Genomic DNA, 19,035 nt, shown 5'->3' with positions numbered 1-19,035 from the left:
CTGTGTTGGGTTCTGTGCTCACCTAACATTCTCCTCATTGGTGGTTTGATCTCCAGGGTAGGGGGAGTGCCCTGGACAGTTGTCTGGTTTTGGTTTTCTAGCCAGCTCTCTCTTCTTCCCAAGGAAATCATGTAGCTTTAACATAAGGCTCCTGTGGGGTTTGTCAGTGTGGGTCAGCCAGCTCTGAGAGAGCAAACAAAGCTGAATTCTGTACGTACAAAGTTAAGTAGCAACCAGACATGAGGCACTAGGTGATCTGTCCCTCCTCGCCAGGCACACGGGGTGTGACGGTGGCCGTGACCCGTAAGAGGCCTCTTTCTCTGTGGCATCTTTTCTGAAGAGATGTCTGACATCTCAGACATCTGGGCTCCCCCAGAGGGTCAGGGCCTCAGAAAATGCCTGTGAAATGAGCAGAAGGGAGAGGATGCCAGGCAGCAGCCTGGTGAGGCAGGTATATGCAGTGCTGGCCTTTTTGCTCCCTCAGCCCTCTCTCCAGGTGGCCTTGTAAACATACTGCCACCCTGAAGAGGGCCCTGGTGGTCCCTCTCCCTTCCTCTCCTCTCTGGGTGCCTGGTTTCATCAGCTGTCCTTCAGACAGCATCAGCAGCATGGGTGCATCCAGCCTTGTTTTCTTGCTCTCCACCTTTAGACTTGGACATTTGGAAATATTATGTTGCTTTCCTTTTTCAAGTAGAAGATTGTTAATTTAAGATGGGAAGAGTCAGGATGTCTTTTCTAAGTGAGAATTTGAGAAAAACTCAGAAATCCAAATTTACTTCAGAAAGAATTTTAAAACTTATATGTAATGGAAAAGACAGTAAAACATGAAAGAAAATTTTGAAAAAAAGTAAGTGTAAACATCTCAAATTATAATACCTTACAATGCTGTTTTCATGTCTGAATATTACCTTTCAGTTTTTATTTACATCTAGACATAGCTATCTGCAAAGCTGATGATCATAGTATGCAAATCCTTTTGTATTCTGCTTTTTGTTTAATACTATTACATTTTTTCTGTATCACTACCCAGTATCCATGATTATTATTTTTAACAGCTGAAGAGTAATTTATCTTCAGCACGTACTATAATTTACTAAGCCATTTTCTCATGTATTTTGTTTTCTTGTTCTCATTGTGTTCTTTGCTATTGGAGAAAATGATGCAGTGAACATTTGTGTATATGTGGCTTTTTTCTTCTTCTGTTGAATAACTTGTCTAGGATAAATTCTCAGGAGTGAGATTGCTGTATTATAGGGTATAAACATTTTTATGATTCATTTAATGTTGCTATATGTATTATATATATATATATATATATTTTTTTTTTTTTCCCAAATGGATTGTACCTGTACCAATTTATGCACCAGCAGCATGTATAGTTTCCAATTTAAACTACACCAGATTCAGGGTTTTTGTTTGTTTGTTTTGTTTTGTTTTTGCTTTTATCAGTAGTTTTTGATATACGGCAATATGGCATTTAGGGGAAAACTCATAGGACCACACAAGGTTTTCTTCATTACAAAGTAAAAATAAATGTAACTCGAGGACTAAGAATCCTTCCTTTCTGTGCTGGATAGATTTCCGAAGTCTCATTATACTACGTGGCAAATGCTTTCCTAACAGCTTTGTTGGAAGCTAGGATGGAAAACCCCGCTGCCATTAAACTCAGAATAGCAGAACGTGAAAGGAGGAATGCCAGGATCTTTGAGGGCAGTTCATCCAATAGCACAACAAATTCAACTGCTCCTCAGTTTTAATTTAATTTTAGATGATAAAATTCATGGAAAGAACACAAAAAAATTCATGGAAAGAACACAAAAATTTTGGTTCATTTCCTACCTCTGTTTTCACTAGCTGAATGATTTTGAACAAGTAGCATATTTTCTTTGAGTCTTAGCTTTCTTGTCTGTATAGTGAAAAAATACTGAGATTCATTTGTTCATTTTAGAAATATTTATTGAGTGCGTGCTATGTTCAGGCACTATATATAGGTGCCAGGCAAAGAGGTGAAGGTAACATGGTGAACAAGAAAGACAAAGTCCTGCCCTAGGACTGTGTCTAAAACAGACAGTGAACAAGTAAACAAACAAATAAATAATATCACATTCAACACAGTCTAGCTTTAGAGTAGGTGCTCTCTCATTACTTGGTGTTTCTCCCTCCCATTTTTTCCCCTGAAGTGTGTACTATTTTGATAATAATTTGTTCTGTACTACCCATGCAAACAATCTTTGAAATTCTAACTCCCGATGTGGCATGCAATGACCTGCTCTGTTATTCCTTGGCAAGGTTACAGAAACCCAGTTAATATCTCCCTTCTCTCACATCTGGGTGTGGGATATTAAAGGAGGTGGTTTGTAAGCAAGGTAACATAGGTGAGGTTTCCTGTCCGTCCTTCCAGTCTTTCACTTGATGTTTCATTTAGTTCAGGTCTCTTCATGACTTAAAGCAGAGCTGATTGCTGGTATATTTTGTTTGACTCACACTGTTTTCTTATGTTTGTAAAAATTTAATTGGTTGCCAACGTTTAAAAATTTAAATAAAAATCCGGATTTCTGGTGTTTTGAAAAAACTAAGACTTGGCAACACTGAACCCACACTCTTTATATGGCTGGTCCCTGGAGGCATTTGAATTGGCTACTTCTGGCTTAAGTACATTCTGCCAAACTATCCCCTTCACTTTCTCAGGTCAGGGGAGATAGGAAGGAGAGGGAAGAGCTAAGTTATGGTGAAAAGGAGTAAGGGGATGAAAAAGAGATCATTTGACCTTCCCCCCTTCTCCTCAAATCAGAGACCCATTGCTGTGCCTTTAATTTAACCTTTACCCTCATAGAGTTAATTCAATTGCTCTTCTAAGACAGAAATGAAATACTTATTTCTTTATATTCTTACCCTGGGTAGTGCCCACTGGTTTGGAAAGCTAGCCACCCCCTAAATGCCCAGAATTGTTTTTCAGAGTCTAGTGCAGCAGTTCTCAAAGTGTGGTCTAAAGGCCCATCAGGGGTCCCTGAGACCCTTTCAGGGGTTCCACAAGGTCAAAACAATTTTCATAGTAATACTAAGATGTTATTTGCCCTTTTCACTGGGTTTACATTTGCACTGATGGTGCCAAAGCCAAAGCCAAAGACGAGTCAGTGTGTTCTTCACTGCCAGGCATTTGCTTGTAAAGAAAAGAAAAGAAAAGAAAAGAGCCAGTTTCACCGAAGAATGTCCATTTTTATTTAATTTCAATTCTTGAATACAAGTCTTTTTATATTCTATGTGAAGAAATTAGAAGTATGCAAAAAGCACCTCTGCTACTTATCAAAGTGAGGAACTGCACTTGTGCTACTATTTGAGTTGCACGCTGCACTAGCCTTATTATTATTATTATTATTGTAGAACAATAGTTTTATTTGAAAGAACAACTGACAGACAAACTGTGATTATTCAGGCTTGGGAATTTGGCAGATATTTTCTCAAAGAATGAAGTGAGCCTGTCACTTCAAGGAAGAAAACTGACAGTATTTGTTGCCAATGATAAAATTTGAGTTTGCAAGAAAAAATTAGAATTCGGGTAAAGTTATAGCTGCCTCCATGAGTTTGACAACTTCATAATAGTTACAGAATTTTCTGATGCAATTAGAGGTGATATTAAAGAGTGTGATTTTTTTCTATAATGAAACATGTCAGTATTTGGAGCATCTCTGTAAATAATTGAACCAATATTTTCCAAATCACCAATGCTTGGTGTTATAAAAATTATGCCTGGATAAAAGAGCAGTTCAAAGTGTAAGACAGACCAGTGGATGTTAATATAACAGAGTAAGAAAAGTTCATTGATGTAGTTTCAGATTCCACATTACAACTAACCTTTAAGAAACTATTGCTTGTTAAATTTTGCAGTAGTATCAAAGAATATCCACAATTATATGATAAGGCTACTAAAATACTCCTATCTTTTCCAACTGTATAGCTGTGTGAGGCTGGATTTTCTTCCTATACTGTAAACAAAACAACATGTAACAGATTGACTGCAGAAGCAGGTATGGAAAGCCAGCTTCTATTAAGTCTTCTGTTAAGCCAGACATTAATGAAATTTGCAAAAAGGGAAAAACAATGGCACTCTTCTCACTAAATTTATTATTTGAAAGTCGTTAATTTTTCCTGAAAAGTATGTTATTCATGTTGACTTGTAATAGGTTTATTGTTTTTTAATCAATTAATATTTTTAAATTATCTCAGTTTTAATTTATAATATGGTAAATGGCAGTAGATATAACCACATAAACAAAATCTCTTTGGGGTGCTCAATAATTAAAATATGTAAAGCAGTTCTAAGACTAAAAGGTCTGATATTCTCAAAGTCTAATGAAATAAGCTCAGGCACATTTAAACCTTCTAAGAGAGATTGCCCTCACCTCACCTACTATGGCTGCTGTCTGGGAAATAACTGCCCTTAGAGCCTCAGAATGAATTAGAGGGGAAAGCCCGCCCCCCCACCATTACTTTATTTAGTGGCATCTTTTTTTAAAAAAAATATTTATTTATTTACATTTTTGGCTGCATTGGGTCTTCGTTTCCGTGCGAGGGCTTTCTCTAGCTGCAGCGAGCAGGGGCCACTCTTCATCGTGGTGCGCGGGCCTCTCACTGTCGCGGAGCACAGGCTCCAGACGCGCAGGCTCAGTAGTTGTGGCACACGGGCCTAGTTGCTCTGTGGCATGCGGGATCCTCCCAGACCAGGGCTCAAACCCGTGTCCCCTGCATTAGCAGGCAGATTCTCAACAACTGCGCCACCAGGGAAGCCCCTATTTAGTGGCATCTTGCTGGGCCTGCAAGAAGCCTGGTCTCCCCCAACCCCGTCGTCCTTTGTCCTTAATGGGCTTGGCTCTGAAAGACTGTGTATTGAAGTGAAAGTTCTCTCAAATTTGCATAATTACAGAGCTCCGGATTTGAATTAAATGATCTTTGTTTTTTTTCTTAAATAAGTATAAATATAAAACTAGGCGCACTCTTTCTGCTCTTATACAATTACAAAACCTAATACAGTTTATAAATTATAAAAAAAACCAAAACAATCAAATTAACAATGTTAATTTCATTTGCAGATGATGTGTTGCTAGATGAAACTGTCACTACAGCTTAAGTGTGGTGCACCCTGTTGTGGCTAGGTTTAGCAAACTTGTGCCACAATGATGGTGCCCCACTTTCCCCACCACCTTTGTCTATTCCAAGTACTGTGAAACATTCATCATTGTATGCCATAATCTCATTTTAGCTTCATGGGGCAGGAGGGCATCATTTACATATTGTCTGCTCCTTTCTCTTCTCATTAGCCTGAGACAAAGTAATACTGCTTGGTAAGAACTAGATCCTAACTCTTAACACTGCCTCTAAAATCTCATCATAATGAATATATAGATGATCCAGAATATTTATACTTTAAAAAACTCATCAGAATGAAACACTAATTTAAAAATGTTGGTGGAGAGAGCTCCTGAGGACATGTGTGTGGACCTCAGCTTGAGAAACATTTCAGTTAAGAGTATGGAGTCTGAAATCAGACTGACCTGGATTTGAATTTGAATTTGAACTCTGCTGTTTACTGTCTGTCTTTGTGCAATTACCCAACCTCTCTGAACCTCAGTTTCCTCATCCTGTCTCTGATGGTTTTATTTAATTTTTTAAAATATCATAATCCCTATCTCCAAGGGTAATTGTGAGGATGGAGATCAAGTATATAAAGCACCTGGCATAAACTTGGCATTTAATAAATTTCCTTCTCTTTTCCAAAATGAACTCTTGGATCAAGCTTGTCCACTAATAAAGAGAGGCACAGGTAAATCTGGGACACTTGAAGGCAAGCAAACCCTGTAATAAACACACAACCTAGCAGACCCCTGCAGGCTTTGTTTTCCACAGCAGAGATTCTGGACTGTCTTTTGGGCCCAAGTGAGAGGTTGAGTCTGTGCCCTGTTGTAGGGCATGAGCCTCCAGTTCTGGAGAGGGACATAGCCTGGACTTCTGAGGCCTTGGTCTCTGAGTCCTTTCTGGCCTGTCCAGGAATATCTGTCTCCCCAAAGAAGCAAATCACTCTACTTTGTGCTTCACTTACAGGGAGTGGAGCTTGCTCGCTCTACATACTGCTTCACGCTTGAGGATGTTAATGGAAAAGCCCCGGTTCTGGGCACATGAATGGGCATGGATATAGGTGTGAGCTTTATGGGGCGACCACTAGTTGACCAGAAACACAGAAGTGGACAGATAGAGGCGGTACTGATCTGCTCATTATGCCAACAGGACCTGCAAGATATAGGTGCCTGGCTTCTACCCTGTCAGCATTTGCTCTGTAAGGACTGCTTCCAGGGCTTGATCCAGGAGCTAGGGCAGGTTGCTGGGGTTCATGGGACTGTCCCAGATGGTAAGTACAAAAACACCACAGGTTCACTTCCTTCTATATAACAGGTCTCTTCCCATTTCATAGGTACTGAATTTCAGGTGTAGAAAGAATCAGAATGTAAGAGCCCAAGGGAGCTCTTTGCTTTCAGCAAAGAGTTGCTGAAAGCAACGCTTTGGGGAATCTGTGAGACAAAGCACATCCTCTTGATGCTTAATATATGTTTTGTAAGCTGGGATTTTCCATGTTTGGGATTTCCTTAAATTGGTGGCAGGCTAAGAAACCTGGGAAGATTTTGATTCAAGGTTTGGCTGACTCCCCAGAGGGAGAGGACATGTCCTGACCCACTGAACTTCCAAGGCAGGGGGAGAATGGCTGGGCTCCTAGGGTCAGTCAGGAACAGATTTCGAACAGACTCGCACTGACTAATGAACCATTCACCATCTAAGCTGCTCCCTCCTCCAGCAGGGAGGAGCGTCTGTCTTTCTTCTGAAAGTCAGGTTTCCTAGGAAACAGTCTCATTGAGAACTGTGAAGTCCTTGGAGACAAGAGCCAAGTCCCTTCGTTTCAGTATTCTAGCACAGGGCATGTAACAGAGATGCAGTGAGTGTCTGCTGAATGAACTCATGGGATGAAAAAGCCAAATAAGTTGACAGCATTTAGAAACATCATCATTGTTTGTTTTGTTGTCTGCAGTATTTTCAAAGTGATTTGTAGCGCAAGTCTAGGCTATCTTTGAGGCATTATAGCATTGTAGTTGTCTTTAGATCTGAATTTCGAGGCCTCTAAACCCTTGGGCAAGCTACCTAAGCTCTCTGAGTCTCTGTTGACAGTTCAGAGTACAGAAAAGGTATTGTATACTTTGATTTTTAAAATTAATACATGATTTTTAAACTTACTACTTAGACTTAGTTCTTCCTTAAGCTTTTAATTTTAACTTACAAATCTTGTTCTATTTATAAATATCGCAAATTTAACAATCACTTTTAAAGGGCCTTTCATTAATATTTAAACATATTTACAGTTAATATTTGCTTTTATAAACTAAATTTTTAAAAATAATTCAATTGTCCAGCAAATAAGCATTCTAAATTACTTAAAGAACTCTTGGAAATACAGTAAGTTAAACGTATAAATAAGGTGAATCTTAAATATGTCTTAAAAGTTCCAGCACTGTTGGGTTATTATCCAGAATATGTAAAGAACTCTTACAACTCAAGAATAAAAACAAACAACCAACCAACCCAGTTAAAAACTGGGCAAAGAACTTGGAATAGACATTTCTCCAAGCAAGAAATCCAAACGCCCAGCAAGCACATGAAAAAATGTTTACTATCACTAATATTTAGGGAAATACAAATCAAAACCATAATGAGATACCACCTCACATCTGTTAGGATGGCTAGTATTAAAAAAAAAAAGAACAGAAAATAAGTGTTTGTGAGGATGTGGAGAAATTGGAATCCTGTGCACTGTTGGTGGGAATATAAAATGGTGCAGACTCCATGGAGAACAGTAAAGTGATTCCTCAAAAAATTTAAATATAGAATTACCAGCAATTCCACTTCTGGATAAATACCCAAAGTAATTAAAAGCAGGGACTAGAAGAGATATTTTTATGCCTGTGTTCATGGCAGCCTTATTTGCAATAGCCAAAAGGTGGAAGGAACCTAAGAGTCCATGGAGAGATGAATGGATTAACAATTGTGGTATACACATATAATGGAATATTATTCAGCCTTAATAAGGAAGGAAATTCTGACACATGCTACAACATGAATGACCTTTGAGAACAGTGTGTTAAATGAAATAAGCCAGTCATAAAAAGATGAATACTCTATGATTCTACTTACATGAGGTACCTAGAGTAGCCAGATTTATAGAGATAGAAAGTAGAACAGTGGTTGCCAAGGGGGTGGGGGAAGGAGGGAATGAGGAGTTGTTTAATGATATAGAGTTTCAGTTTTGCCTTTTTAAAAATTTTTATTTTTCTATTGGAGTATAGTTGATTTACAGTATTGTTAGTTTCAAGTTTTTCCCATTTTTTAATCAGGTTTTTGTTGTTGGTGGTGAGTTCTTTATGTATTCTCAATACTAGACCCTTATCAGATAAATGATTTGCAAATATTTTCTCCCATTCCATGGTTTGCCTTTTGTTTTGTTGATAGTGTCCTGTTAACATAGTGAAAGTTTTAAATCTTAAAGAAGTCCAACGTACCTATTTTTTCCAAAAGCCTGTGCTTTTGGTGTCATATCCAGGAAATTATTGCCAAATCCATTGTCATAAAGCTTTTCCCCTATGTTTTCTTCTAAGAGTTTTATAGTTTTGACTCTTATGTTTAGGTCTTTGATCTCACTTAAGATTTTTAACATGAACTAGGGACTTCCCTGTGGTCCAGTGGGTAAGACTCGGTGCTCTCAATGCAGGGGGCCCGGGTTTGATCCCTGGTCCGGGAACTGGATCCCGCATGCATGCCGCAGCTAAGACCTGGTGCAGCCTAAAGAAATAAATAAACAAATAAAATACATTTTAAAAAACACAACAAAATGCCTTAAAAAAAAGATTATTTTTTTTTTTTTGGCGGTACGCGGGCCTCTCACTGTTGTGGCCTCTCCCGTTGCGGGGCACAGGCTCTGGACGCGCAGGCTCAGCGGCCATGGCTCACAGGCCCAGCCGCTCCACGGCATGTGGGATCTTCCTGGACCGGGGCATGAACCCGTGTCCCCTGCATCGGCAGGCAGACTCTCAACCACTGCGCCACCAGGGAAGCCCAGAAAAGATTTTTAACATGAACTAATTATGCATGTTTCAAGGATATGTTTGACTCTAACGTCAGAAAGCTTAATTCGTACTAGTGACAATTATTAGAATCATAGTGTTTATTGCCAAGTTATTCTAAGTGCAAGGGAGAATGAAAACATAAGCTTTGGTGTCAGTATATCTGGGCATCTGAGTGTGAGTCCTAATCTACCTGCCACTTAATACAGTAGTTGTATAGCTTGGTAAGTTTTCCTCACTGTAAAATGGGGATGATGATAGTAGTAATTAACTTATAGGATTGTTATGAAGATTAAATGAGAACATACACATAAAACATTCTGTACTGTGCCTAGGATATAGTAAGAGACCAAGAAATGTGAACAAATATCATTATTTAGAACTTGTGAAACTGAAGTGGAAAAAAATCTGTTAGATGCAAACATGCTTGACTTGGAACCAGAGAGGCAATTTCTTGAATATGTGGCATCTTACATTATTTAGTATGTCCTGCGGTCTGGCCAGGCTGTTGTTACCTTCCATGTTTGCATTTGTGGATCAGAGAGGAATAAACTTCCTCTGCTACTTGGAGGTTTTAGGAGTCTATGCTGTGTGATATTTGTTGGTTTCTATGTCTGTCTCCTTCACAGGTAGTTATTGACTTTTATATACCAGGCCCTGTGGCATTTAGGGTGCAGAGATGAAAAGACAGGGCCCTTGCCTTCAAGGAACTCATATTCTATTGAAGGGCAGATAACTAAACAGATGATAATAATACAGTGTGGTAAGAATGTGAAGAGAAGACTGTTTAAAGTTTAGGCAAAGGAGCAAAGGAGCAATCTGGGAGATTCTCCATGCACAAGGACTGGTGGATATCAGTTGCTCACTGAATGTTTTCTGAAGGACTAAAAGAATGGCACTCAAATGAGCTGACTGATGAAAAGCAGAGATGTCACCTATCTCTGGCAAGTCCAGTGAGATACCCAATACCTGAACTTAGATTCCTGTTGTACTTTGAGAAGCCATGCTTTGGGAATTTGGTTCTTTGGAAGAGCTTTTAGCACTGCCACTTTATCCAGCAGAGTAGGAGTACAGACTTGCTAAAAGGCTTATCCTATTTCTGCCAATCCGGGGCTTTCAAAAGTTAAATATGGGAATAGGTAGAGGGTTGGCAGGGGAGATGGATAGAGGCTGAAGAATTAAATAGGTCCTTAGCATCAGCGCTTCCCGCCAGTTGTGGCCACATTGCATGAGGATGAGTCCATTTCCATAAATCTATTCCTGCTGGTTGCTGGGCAGAACTGAGAAGTTGCTGAGTTGAATGGAAGAGGGGCTGTGCCTGGACTCAGTGTCTGTCCAGCTGGTTTTCAACTCTGATCCCTCAGTGGAGCCTCCCCAGGCCTGCATGTTTGCAGTGGGGCTCAGCACTGGGGGAGGGAGGGAGGTGGGCATCTCATTCAACTGGGCTGTGCCTTTCATCTCTACAGTGCCACAGCCCAGCATAGAACCTGACACAGGACGAGGGCCTAAGTGAATATTTATTGAACAAATGATTTAATCAGTGGATCCACAAAGATCTCCCATGGCTTTTGCCTGGAAGGAAAACTTTTTTCACTTATGACACTGCCCCTTTCTAGTCCTCAAGTTGTGAGGTGCAAAACACATTTATCAAGCACCTTCTGGTTGGCAGATGCTGTACCGAGTGCTTATGCCTGTATTATCTTTTCTACACTTGACAACAACCCTATAAGGTAGGTACTATCCCCATTTTACAGATAAAAAAACCTGGGAATTGTGATTATGTAAGGTCTAAGGTCTAACAACTAGTAAGTGTAAAGTCAGGTCAAGTCAAACTCAAGTTCACCCATCTTTAAAGCTTGTGATTTGCGCTGTAGCACTTTGCTCAGGAGGAGATTCCACACTCACCTGGAATCACTGAACTGATGGGGAGACTCCATGGAGAATCTTTGAGGAGACGACCAACCCTTCAGCCCAAGCCATCAGGTGCAGATCTTCCATTAATGCAGCCACAGCCTAACTGAGATTCTCCCCAGCAACTCCATCACACTAGGAAGTAGGTCTGCATCAGGTCTTAGGCTCTGAGGGGACCAGCAAGACCAGGTCTTTGAAAGCTGATGATGGGGACCAAAGCAAAGGCAGTAGCATGCTGAGCACACAATGTCTTAGCTGTGCTGTGGGATGACTGGAGTGGAAGGCTCGAGAAAGGCTGGATATTGGAAACGGATCTACTCAGCCAATGAGAATATCTATTTGAGACTGTTTGCTTTTAGCCTATTTGAAAATGGTCCCAGGTCAAATTCTACGTGGAAAGTTGGCCATTGAGTCCCCAGGTGATACTTTAAATAAGTGTAGCAAGCTCTGAAGGAAGCTGGGATGCCTGAAACTGTTTACTATGTGCTGGACCTGTCTTCAAAATTCTCAGGGCTCCTATGGTTTTATGTGTTGTTTTAGGGGAGGAAGGCCATTACTTGAATATTTCCTTCCCCATGTGAATAAAAGGAACATTATGCTTTCTCTTCAAATCTACTAAAAGACGTATCCTAGATGGGAGACCTTGATTCTGAGGTCCAGATTCTAGAATCTCTTTGTTTAGTATCTTAATTTTCCCAGTCTCAGTGTGGATGATGCAGCCTACATATGGGCAGAGCCCTGGTCTGGAAGTCATGGGCCCTGGAGCTCGGTCTGGACTCTAGCACTAACTGACTGGGTGATCCTGGGTATTCTCTGGGACTGGACTTGAAGAACTCTAAGAACACCAAGTAACCACCATAGCCTCCTGCTTCCTGAAGCTAGTGATGGATAACAGCATATCCTTTGAAAACTACAAATGCTGAAAGGGGGAGCAATCTGTGTTCCTCAGTGGGCAGGCCTTGGGGCTTTGGAAAGATCCAAAGAGAGGGACCTGATGCAAGATGCTACAACCTCAGAGTCAGAGAGGGGAATGATACTTATCTTAATGAGCAGCTCAGCTGGAGGGGCTCTAATGGCCTGGGGTGAGAGTGGGAGGCAGAGGGGATGAGATCTCAGCACCAGGAGCTTGGCAGGCGAGGTGACTGCTATTTGCTCACTCCAGGTGATGAACAGTGTGTGCAACTATTGTGGGATCTGTTGTGGGCAGTGACCCAAGTTTCCCAGGTGGAGGGCAGTTTGCTGAGCTGGGCTGGGCTGGGTGTGCCTCAGGTGCAGAAGCTGGAGCTCCAGAGCCCTGTCAGCAGGATGGTTTTTTAGTTCATGAACAGTTTTCCCACCTTAATTGGCTCTCTAGGGCCCTGGAAGTAGCACTGGTACCTCAGAACCGTTACTGGGAGAGCAATTCCCCTGGTGATGGGAAGGAGGCAGGCAGTGTTTTGGGGGATGTGCTTGCTGCTGCTGGCACTACTTGGAAAGCTATAGCTAGGGAGGGAGTTCAAGGTAGATGTGATTGATGGACAGGGTCTTGGAGGGGCCTCTTGTCTGCGGGAACTCTCATTCAAGAGGGACCAGTCATTGGTTAACTGCTATGACAGCTGGAGAGCAGGAAAGGCCCTTAGAGTATATCTCTAACCCCTCATTGAATAAGTGGGACATCAGGATTCCAGAAAGTTCTAGAATTCTGCTGAATGTCACGTAATTGGTCACTTACAGAGAGCCAGAAAAAAAATCCAGCTCCCTTGCCTGCCAATCTGGGGCTTGTCTTGGCTTCAGGGACAGTAGGAACCACAGACCTAGAGTAGGGTGCTGCCCTTGATTCCCCCACTGGTCCTCTGTCCGGGCCCAGTTGGAAATGGAGACAGTGGCTTTGCATGGAGTATGTCAATGCATCAGCCCTTGGATTGACTCTTGAGATAGGAAGTGAAAAGAGATAAAGGTGCCACTCTATCAGAAGAGATGAATCCAGGGTCATCCTACCCATACCTTCTGCATTCCACTATGGGTACTTTCTTGACACAGAAAGCTTATTTCACAGTTAGGTGGTTCCTAGGAGCATAGACTCTGAAGGCTGTGGATCATCCATCTCCAGCTTCAATCTGTCACCTGGCTCTTATGCCCAGATTCTGACTCTTGGCTTAGATCTGCTACCTGGCCCTGCCCCACAGTCCCTGGATCTCCCTGCCTGACCTTACTTCACCTATTGCCTTTGTGGATTATGCTCCCAAATCCTCTAGCTTCAACTCTGATCTCTCTCTCCTATCCTGGGCCTGAATTTCTAGCTACCCAAAGGTCTCCTAATTGCTTGCAGTTCAGAACAGAAGCTTAGCTTGGCCTTTAAGGCTCTTCCCAGTCTGACCCCATGCTAATTTTAGAGCCTCATCTGTCATTCCTCTGCATGAGCTAGCTTTATCACTCATTCCCTGAGGGGTCTCATATTTTGTCATCTGTAATCCTCTGTTTATGGTGTTCCCCCCTTCTGAAATGTCCTTCCCTTGTTTGTTACATCCTACCCCAAACTGAAGTTCTAGCTCAGATGTGACCCAGTTAGCAGAAGTAGAGCACACAGGGATGGGAGTTGACTTGGGAATAAGCAGGATCCCCATTACCAGAATGGAACCTCAAAGGGAGAAACTAAACAAAATAGCTGTTGCTTTGGTTCGGGGGTCAGCAAACCTTTTCTGTAAAGGACTAGATAGAAAGTATTTTGGGCTTTGCAGGTCATAGAGGCTCTGTTACAACTACTCAACTCTGGCCACCGCCCCCGCCCCCGCAATCTCCAGTCCATCAAGATAGTCATAAAGCCAGAACCTTTTTGGGTGGCCTTTGCTTTTAGGATAAATGTCAAGCCTCTTGGCTTAGCATCCAGGGCTCTTCAGGCACTTACTCTACTGCCAGTCTTTCCAAGTTCATTCCCTGTCACTTCCCCTCCGTGCTCTTGAAATTTGCCTGTACTCTGGGCTTTAGCAATTATCCTGGACTCATAGTCTTGCCCCATCCTAATATCTTTCCTCTAACCTGACCCTGTTTTTCCTTCCTCTTTCTCTCCCAGCTTGTGTGTGACTGTATCTCCCTGGGGGGAGGGGTAGAGTTAGCGGCCGAGGGACACCACTCAGGACCTTTGTGCATTATAAATGTGTGTCTTCTCCATCTGAAGTCCTAATCCTCCGCTGTGACGGACAATTGGTCACTATGGCAACGGACTGTGACATCACAGGATAAGGACTTCAGGTGAAGTGGCAGGAGCAGGTGAGTGTGTAGGAGACAGACTTTAATGTCTGTCGAAGCCCCCTCACCCCCACCTTCCTTCAGTGCCGGGGGCATGGAGGGCTATCTCGGGCTCCTGCTGATTTTTAAAATGCTGTGGTGAGAGTGTGTGCCTGACATCTGCGTGCTGCAGTAGTGTGGGGCTGACAGAGTGTGTCAAGTTGAGCTCTGGCTGTGCAGGCACCGCTGCTGCGTGAGCCTGTTATTCCATTCTGGATTGCTATTTTGATACCCAGATTGCATCATTCTTCCTACGTATAAACAGGGGGTCCCCAGGGCCCTGCAGCTACTCACTTCTCTACCAACACTGTTGTTGTGATGAGCTCTATTTAAATGAGCTGCCGGATCGGGGCAGGTTCCAGCCACACATGAGCACTGTCATCTAGGGGAACGTGGAGGGCTGAAGGATTTTTGGATCGAGTCCTAACAGGCTGAGAGTGATGGCCTCCTGAGCTATGCAGAGGGCGACAGAGCTAGTTCCTGAAAGTTGAAAATCTCGTTTTCTTCCTTCTGAGCTTCTGTTCCAAGGCACCCAGAGGATTAGGAAGGAGATGCAGCTAGGAAGAGAGTCGCCTCTTTGAGGTCTCCCTCTTGCTATTCAGTTTGGGAAAAATACTGCAGAGCCTTCGAGATAAACAGGAACAGGAGGAGTCAACCAAGCCCTTTCTTGCAGAAGCGTCTCAGGTGAGCTGGAGAAATGCAGCCCTGGCTGAGGATGCATCAGGGAAAGGAGGAGAGGACCCAGGCTGCTCCCCCTTCCCCACCCCGTACCCAGCTCCCTGAGGCTTAGGCCCTGCAGCCCAGCTGGCTGCAGAGCGCAGGGTGGGTGTTCCTGGGCACTTGGTAAGCACCATCCTCTGGGACCTGTGGTGGTCTCACCTGTCACTCTTCTGACTTCTGCCCCAGGTGTTGCTCTAAGCACAGGGCAGCAGGCCCCACAGGTAAGCCTGCTGGCAGCCAGGGGCAGGAGCAGAATCACCTTAGGATCGAAATCTGTCTTTCTAGCAGGGTCTGGGTGTCTGGGGAGTGGGTGCAACGTGTTTCTCAGAGGTGGTGCTGCTCTGAGCTATGGGCTAGAGGAAGGCTTCGGGGGCTTGTGTGGTGGGGGCCTTAGCTGATGCCCAGTACCCTGGGGCTACCTTGGGTGGGAGGGCAGGAATGGTTAGTGAGGATGGCCAGCCTGCCAGAGAATATAACTGGAGTGTTTTTTCTCCTTGCATAATGTCTGATAGAGGCATACCCCTGACAGAGGTAATCAGGGACTGCTCAGTGGTTGAAGGTGCCACCTGTGATTTACAAGGATCTGTGGTTTTTAGCTATGTCCCTCCCTCTTTCTGGGCCTCTGTGTCACCATCTTTATGATGAGGGAACTGGGTGGATGAACAGTGGAAAAAGCTAGGTCTGGAAGCTGGGTTTGTCCAGCTTTGGTTCTACAGGTGAGAGCTGGCAGTGGAGCATCAGTCTTCTCCAGATGATACCACTGCTCTATTGGAGTCAGAGCTTGGGCCCCAGCGGCAAAGCTTCCCGGAGCCCTGGACAAGAGCTCTAGAATGAAGGGCTTTTTAACCCTCAGAGTGTTGCTTAGCACTGAGCTCAGGCTTATGTGCATGTGTCCCGACCTGGTGGGCTGAGCTGACCCATGCTAGTTTTCTGAGACCTCCTTGGGATTTCTCTCCCACCCCAGTCCCATGCCCAGGTTGCCTTGGCACTGCCGTTCATGTCTAAGGGTGGACTACCTAGTCTTGGCCCACCTCCCTTGCTGCCTCACTAAGTTCTGGGCTCAGCACACTCTCTAGGCCCCAGCAGAAGTCGTTGTAGTGCCCTACCTCAGGCTGCACCCTAAGCCTGCTCATGGGTCCGTCAGTAAAGCTGGGATTTAGGGGATGCAAAAGGTATCCTCCAATTCCCCACCAACCCCCAGGGTACCTAGGTATCAGGACACCCTTCTGTCAGTTGGGCATCTGCCCTTTTCTCTTCTCTGCCAGAGGGGAAATACATGACGGCTGCATTCAGAGTGTCTCTTAACTTGTTGGAGCCTCTTTAAAACTGGGTGAGCTTGCCTTTCTCAGCTGCATGATACAGGGGGCAGATCTATCCGGCTCAGCCACAGGGGAAAGGGGTACTCTCTCTTTGGCACTGGTCCTCAAACTTGGTTGTACGTTGTAATCACCTGGGAATTAAAAAAAAAAATAAATTTATTTATTTATGGCTGCGTTGGGTCCTCATTGCTGGGCGTGGGCTTTCTCTAGATGCAGCGAACACGGGCTGCTCTTCGTTGCGGTATGGGGGCCCCTCATTGCGGTGGCTTCTCTTGTAAAGCCCGGGCTCTAGGCACGTGGGCTCAGCTGCTCCGCAGCATGTGGGGTGCTCTCAGGCCAGGACCCGAACCCGTGTCCCCTGCACTGGCAGACGGACTCTCAACCACTGCACCACCAGGGAGTCTCCTCACCTGGGGAATTTTAAAAAATACTGATGCCTGGCTCCTACCTCCTGAAACTCTGATTTAATTGATATGGGATGTGGACTGGACATCAGGATGTTTAAAGATACCTCATATGATTCAAATATGTAACAAATTTTGAGAACCACTGATCTGTAGAATGAAACTGCCCCCAGATTTACTTTTTCTAGACAGAAAAACTCTGCTTCGTTTGCCTTTTCTCAAAGATCATATTTCTTAAAACTTTAAGCATAGCTGGGGCTGGCTTCCAGCTCCTTCTCGATTCCAAGTTCAAAGCTGGGTCCAGGTCATTATTAGAGTCTGATCATTATTATGGAATATTTTACTTAAATCATTTAGTTAATTAAAATAAAATTACCTTGTTTATTTACACTTGAATTAGGAGTATAGCATAGTGGACAGGGCTGAGTTTTAGAGGTGGACAGACTTGGGCTCCAGTTGTAGTTCTGCCTCTGCTTTCTATGATCTTTGGTAGGTGACAACTTCTTGGCGCCTCAGTCTATCCAACCATGAAATGGGGACAAATGCCTACCTCTAAGAGATGGTTTGACGATTATATAAGACGTGTAAAGTGCCTAATATAGGGAGTGGTGGTAAAAGAATAATTTGTCCCATACCTCCCAGGGACCAGAAGTGCTCACTCTTGTGGCAGATGGACTGAACATCTTCAGTTTTCAGAGAACCTCTGGTGCCTGTGTGTTCTTCATTCTGGAAGCAGAAGCCCACCCCTTTGGGGATGGTTGTGTGGCCCCTGGGCCCTGGTCCTACATTTCTCAGAATTGATGTTCCTCTGTATGAAATAAAAGCTCAATGCTGTTGCTGGAATAATTCAAGTAGAAAGAAAACAATATATCAAAATAATATTTTACGTAATATGTGATTTAAATATGTATTAAAACTAAATTAATGTTAAATATTGTAAGTTGATGTTTGGTCATTTTATATATATCCAGAGCCTTAAGAGTTCATGTATTCTAATTGTCTAAAAAAACTTTGTTTTGGTATCCTCATTGAAAAATGGGGAATCCTCTTTAAAAAACAAAAGAGCTCAAGGTTGACACAGCTCGATGGGGGTTAGGGACCTTCTGAGGGAAGATAATTTCTGGGCAAAAGTTGTGACACAAAGAGAGCCCATGTCCTCTGTGTCCACTCTGGTCCCCACAGTCGTCCTGGTACCTGTGTGTATCACCGCCACGGTTCTCCATCCCTGCTGTCTGCTGCAGCAGCCCCTGTTCAGACTGGAGGAGGTCTTAGATCCAGGCCTCCCTCAGCCACAAGCCTGTCCCTGACTTGCTGACAAGGGTGGTTGTCTGTCCCTTCCCATCTTGCCCAGGGGAATATTTCTGAAGCCTGGTTGCAGTAGGCAGAGGAGGAGGGTTGGATAATCCATACTTCCCTTCTATTCCCATTCCCCTTATTTAAGGATGTAGAAAGTACAGTTCAGAGAAAAGGGGTCACTTACCTAAGGTTGCACAGTTAGTGACAGTCCTGGGCCTGGAACCCACATCTCCCAGTTCACAGCCTTTCCCAAGCCCCACACCTCTGCTCTGGATCAGACCTGATTCCTTTATTTTCCTGGGCTGATTTTTTCCACCACCCCGAAAACTTCCAAATGGCTTTTGACTACTTTCATTGGCTGTGAGTGCAAGGAACACACGTGGAATACTCAAACCCACAAGAAACATAAAAATCATGCAATATCTTTTAGTATCAATTGTGGATTATTTTTATATGTAGACATATGAGCAGATAGTTAAAATGCAATGTGATATTTGTTATACTGGAAGGATGTTCAGGATGCTGTGGGAACCCTGAAGAGGGAATAATTAACTCTTCCTAAGGGAAATCAACCCTGCTTCTCAAAGGTAGAACATTTGAACAAGTTTGGAAGGAAGAATAGGAGTTTATCTGAAAAGGAGTGGGGCAGCAAGAAAGAGTATTTTAGGGAGAGGGAACAGCACTTTCACAAACACAGAGTTATGCAAAGGTTTGGTGCATTTAGGGATAGCAGAGGTATTTGGCATGGCAAGGACATAGGGTGTGTGGCAGGTGAAGCTAGAGATGAGACTAGAGAGAGTTAAGGCCAACTTGGAAAGGGCCTTGAGTGACAAGCTGAGGCTTTTGGGCTTTAAGGCCAGGGGAGGTACAGGATGTGTGATGAGGCCTTGTCTGATCTATTCAGTTATTTCTCTCTTTCTCATGATGATAATGAGGCTGTATGACTATGACAAATGTTTGAGCATC

General features: G+C 43.4%; 1 protein-coding gene across 1 annotated transcript in view; it reads left to right on the top strand.

Annotated features, from left to right (window-relative positions):
• Positions 1-19,035, top strand: part of TRIM66 (tripartite motif containing 66) — a 151,819-nt gene that overhangs the window by 2,824 nt on the left and 129,960 nt on the right. The window lies entirely within an intron of this gene.

The sequence above is a fragment of the Physeter macrocephalus genome, chromosome 16 (genome assembly GCF_002837175.3).
Source record: "Physeter macrocephalus isolate SW-GA chromosome 16, ASM283717v5, whole genome shotgun sequence".
NCBI lineage: Eukaryota > Metazoa > Chordata > Mammalia > Artiodactyla > Physeteridae > Physeter > Physeter macrocephalus.
The sequence above is the reverse complement of the archived record's forward strand: the minus strand, read 5'-3'. Positions and strand labels throughout refer to the sequence as shown.